This window comes from Peromyscus californicus, unplaced genomic scaffold (genome assembly GCF_007827085.1).
Source record: "Peromyscus californicus insignis strain IS unplaced genomic scaffold, ASM782708v3 Scaffold_23__1_contigs__length_62951481, whole genome shotgun sequence".
Lineage (NCBI taxonomy): Eukaryota > Metazoa > Chordata > Mammalia > Rodentia > Cricetidae > Peromyscus > Peromyscus californicus.
The window spans coordinates 10,743,870-10,749,125 of record NW_026294534.1 but is presented as its reverse complement, the minus strand read 5'-3'; positions in this window follow the sequence as shown (position 1 = coordinate 10,749,125).

Here is a 5,256-nt window from a genome sequence, read left to right as displayed (position 1 = left end):
CAATAAAATTGATAAAAACCTCTACAGTCATATTTTTAACAGACTTTGGAAATGTCTGAGAGGAGAGGGATGCATAAGAAAGATGAATACAATCATACACATGAAAATTCACCATCAAGAATACTTCAAAACTGCTCATTTGGGAATTTGTCATGAACCTAATGAATGGGCAAACTTTTTTTTTTTTTTCTGGAACCAGAAATATAGAAACTAGAAACTTGGGAACTTTTTGAGGAAAATATTAAAAGGAAAAACTCTGAGTGAAGGCTAGACCCATCAAATTTTAAACCAGACTGTGAACCATGTTAATGAAAGCATAACAGTGCGGTGTTTGAATACACCCGACAAAGGAAGAAAACAGAGATAGTGTTATGTCTGAAGAAACTTAAAATAGGAAAAAGGGACATGACTCGTAGCAGTAAGGTACACATTGAAGATATTTCACTAAAGTAGAGAAATCAGGAAAAATAATGCTTGGCCTGCTCACACAGCTAGATTCTGAATACCTTTAAAATGTACATGTAAACACAGCCTCTTGGGGCTGCTGTAAGAAAATAAGAGGGGAAAGGAAAAGAAAACAATACTCTTGATGCTGATCTAAGTGAAAAGGCACATTTCATGTATGTGTGTGTGTACATGTGTATGTGTGTGTGCATACATGTATGTGCATGTGCATATCTGTGTGTGTGTCTGTGTATGCATATGTGTGTGCATATCTGTGTGGCATCATGGGTCTATGTACATGTACACATGTGCATGTCTGTGTGTGGGCCTGTGGAAGACTGAAGAGGGTATTGGATCTCCTGCAGCTGGAGTTAGAGTGAGTAGCTGTGAGGTACCCCACATGCTTGCTGGAAGCCAAATTCAAGTTCTCTGTGATAACCACAAATTCTCTTAACCACCTAGCCATCTCCTCAGGCCCAAGAAGCGTATTTCCTTCAACTGTTCAGTAGCCAGTGTTGGTTTTAATGCGGCAATGCTGTGTTATTAAGTGGCGCTGTTACCAGGCAAGAAAGGCCACAAGGCACGACAAAACCCACTATCAGAGCTTTATTAGGAGAAGAGAGCGTGACCAGGCCTGTGGAAGACATGTGCAGAGAGAGAAGGGGGGTGGAGCAGAAGAAGGGGGAGGAGTCTATGACAAGCTTCTTATGGATTCCCCTGTACATGCGCATATGGGCTAACGGAGCTATGCCACGCATGCGCATAGATTGTGTGATTACGCTGCACGTAAATTATTCGATCATGCAGTGCATGGATTACATAGGACGTAAGGCCCCTTACTTGGCTACTGAACTGTGCATGTAGCTTGGGGGTGTGGCCAGGAATTCCAACAGCCAGAATCCACAAAAGACTGAAGACTTAGGCTGAACAGAAATGTAAGACATTCACAGGTAAAGGTGTGTTAAAGTCAAAGTCTGAATGGCAAGCAGGACAGATTGTGTACAATTCATGTCATAAACTAGGAATGATTCTCTGGTTATGTGAGTGGTTTATAAAAATCACAGAAGAATGCAGTCACACACATGTATAATTCCCAGTCACACATGAACACCCTCATGTCTCCCAGGTAAACCCTTTGTGGTCTATGAGCACAGTGATAGTCCCCTGTGGGGCCTGTGGATCCCTGTGCTGTATGGTCACTTAAGTGCCTTCTTAGAGTCAGGCAGTAGGAGACCTTCACTACCTTTCTTGCTATTGCTGATATGTATGTAGCTGCTCATCAGCAAGACCCAGAAAATGCTCCAATTTATGGTTAAGGAATTCTCTAAGGCAAAGATGCAAGGCAAAAGAAACCAAGACTGAAAACTAGAGAGTTCTACCTGGATCTTTGAAAGATACCAAGAATGTACTGTAACATATTGACAGTTCCTCAGCTTTGCAATGATTCACTTACTTGGCTCAAATTTCTTATTCAAGACTGAATTCCATTTGCCTGTCAGTCATATCTTAGAGAAAGCAAATCTGTCATTTAGAATTGGTATGAATGGCCCCTCTGTGTATAAACCCTGCGTCTCTGGCTCTCCTCCGGTAACATCCTGAAAGGGAAAGATAATTTTAATGTTAGCTACCATTGCAATCAACCCATCAGATGGCCTTGGGATATAAATTAGTGAAGGCACAGATACATTATTACTTCAAATATTGTGAACTGTGAGAGGACTTAAAACTGAAAAGGAAGGATGAGTTTTGAGGTGTGAGTCCCAAAAGCTGGTTCTCAGCATCAGCCCACCCCTTCCCCCACACTCCAGCCCCACCATAGTTGCCCTAGAGGGTTGCACAGAGGTCTGATGGCTGTATGGGGTTGATGTCACTCACCTCCTGCTGTGCTAGGCACCCTATTATCCCACCCAGTAATAGCAGCCAAGCAAGGCCCTGCAGGGGAGCAAGATTAAAGTGCTATTCAAGAGCTTGAATGTGTAGCTTTCCCCTTTCTACCCAGGTCAGATTGAAATGGTCTTTTCACACCTCATTTGGTGTTCTTCCAGTGCGAGTAAAACCAAATTTCTAAATGATTCCCAGAAGTTTTATTGTCCTTTTCTTTTATGCGGTCAACACTAGTGTCAAGTGAAAGCTTAAGCAGGCTGAGCATGTTCACATTCCATAGCTTCCTATGTGTCCAGGTGTGAAATCCCCTGAGGAGAACTCAGGCTGTCCTCACCACTTCCCTATGCCTAACCCCTGCCCTCCCACCTCCACCTAGTAACTGATGGACATACAGGCTCCAAGGAAAGACTCAGTATTAATTCCCCAAGCCTCCTGTCCTTTTTGTGCCCCACAGAGAAATAACAGCCAGGATATCGCATCCCTGACTCTGCTATTTTGCCTCCTCTGCCGTCTGTGGTTGATTCCGGGGACACCCAGCCTCCCGGGCCCCATGAGCACCTGTGGAAGGAAGTCACATTTGAGGTAAGAGTCTGGTATTCTCTTTTGGTCTACTAGAAACTCATGGCCATGGGTGTAGGGTGTAGCCATGACCTCCCTATGTAAGACAAGTGATGTGATAACAAACCAGTACATCACCAGCGAAGATTCCGAAGCATATTTCCCCTAATGCTCTAGTACATATTTGCAGTTACTGCTGGGAACAGGCATCAAGTCATTAGTTAAGTGGGTCGATGGATGCGTTAGTTACTTCATTTCTTAACCTTTCGTCATGTAAACATATTCAAATCACGGTGCTGTACGACTCAACTGTTCACAGCAACAGGCATCCCAGGTATGTTTCCGTGCAGCTCAGAAACCCTACGACAGTTTGTGATGACTAGTATTCATTGTCCGTGTGGCACAATCTAGAGTCACCCAGAAAGAGAATGTCAGTGAGGAGTTGTCTAGATCACAGTAGCCTATGGGTGTGTCTATGAGGAGTGTCTTGAGAGTATATTAACTGTATCAGAAAGACCCACCATGACTATGAGCGGCATCATTCCCTAAGCAGAGAGCATCATCCTAGGCTGTGCAAGAGTAGAGAAAATGAGCTAATCTTGCATGCAGCAATTCTCTACTCTTGCCTTTGGATGTGACCAGCTGCTTTGAGCTCCGGATGTCTTGACTTCTCTGTGATGATGGACTGTAACCTGGACCTAGATGCTAAAATAAGCCTTTTGTCCTGAAATTATTTTTGTCAGAGTATTTTATCACAGTGGTAAAAACAAAACTAAGACACAGTTAGAAAGAAACTAATTCTTGTGTGGCCCCTTGTCCTGCCAGACACACAATTAATAGGTTCATTAATCAGTTGCTCTTTGTAGTGGAGGACTTCTGAGCTGGTCTTCCCAGTTTCTCTTCCCAATCCTACATTAATGCTGTCTCACTGCCCATTCCCCAGAATTCTGTGTCACTTAGTGGGTCGGGAATGGTACATCTAGGTCAAAACCACAGCGTAGGACTCAGGCCTTCATTATCATGAGGACCTTCATACATCGTCATTGGTTCAGTCGGAGGTTGGGGAATAAACAAAAAAAGGAGCTTCAAACTCTTAATTTAAATGTTGAAGGAAACGCATTCTCCCTTCTCTGAAAAGGTGTCTGGAGAATAACCTCCAGGCAACTTCAAGTAGCTTGGGCCACTGCAGCAGAGGGAAGCTGAGACAAATATGAGCAGAGGATGAAGAGCAGGTGAGGAGGGCGTGTCTCCCTGTCGGTATCACTATGGGTCTCGCCCTCCAAAAAGACCTGTCCTGTGGAATTATAATGCTGGACTTTGTCATCATCACACTATGTTTTTAATGTTTATGAAACTATGACATGAAATGTTTGTGTAGAACCTGGGTGAAAGCAGCCACTTGCCCACCTTTGCTAGGGCCATGACAAGTCATACCTTCCAGTCCCCTTGTACAGCCTGTGCCCACAGCCTTGACAGGGAAAGATAAATGAACCCTGTGGAAATAACTCCATAGACTACAGATCTGGCTTCTGTTCATTTCTATCTTAGAATACTTGAGTGCATGCTTACCAGGCAACTAAATTCCACCTCTGATGGAAGTGTTCATAGCAAAATCCAGTTCCTTGTCTGCCTTAGATAAAACAACCTAAACACAAGGCAATGCTGGGGAAGGCACATCCCTTAATCTGTCTCTTGAAGACCATATACCTTCAAGGAAACAAGTGGTGACTATGTGCAGACTGATACTATTAAGAAGCAAAGGACCGCCGGGCGGTGGTGGCGCACGCCTTTAATCCCAGCACTTGGGAGGCAGAGGCAGGCGGATCTTTGTGAGTTCGAGGCCAGCCTGGTCTAGAGAGCGAGATCCAGGAAAGGCGCAAAGCTGCACAGAGAAACCCTGTCTCGAAAAACCTAAAAAAAAAAAAAAAAAAAAAAAAAAAAAAAAAAAAAAAAAAGAAGCAAAGGACCCTTTACACTGTGACACCTCATTGTAATATAGAATCTCCAAGACACAGTCCATGTGTAGTTGATTGTTTTTTACTCTTTGGGCTCTTTGCTCTTTTGAAGGCCTACCACCCAGCTCCCAAATAATGACACAGAGGCTTATTATTCCTTATAAATGCCCGGCCTTAGCTTGGCTTATTTCTAGCTAGCTTTTCTTAAATTATCTCATCTACATTTTGCCTTTGGGCTTTTTCCTTTTCTTTCTTCTGTAATCTTACTTTCACTCTTATTCCATAGTTGGCTAGGTGTCTGGTTCTCTGGCCCCTTCTTTTCTCACTCCTTGAACTCTCCTGCTTCTTCCCAGATTTCTACTCCTATGTACTCTCTCTGCCTGCCAGCCCCACCCATCCTTTCTCCTGCCTCAAT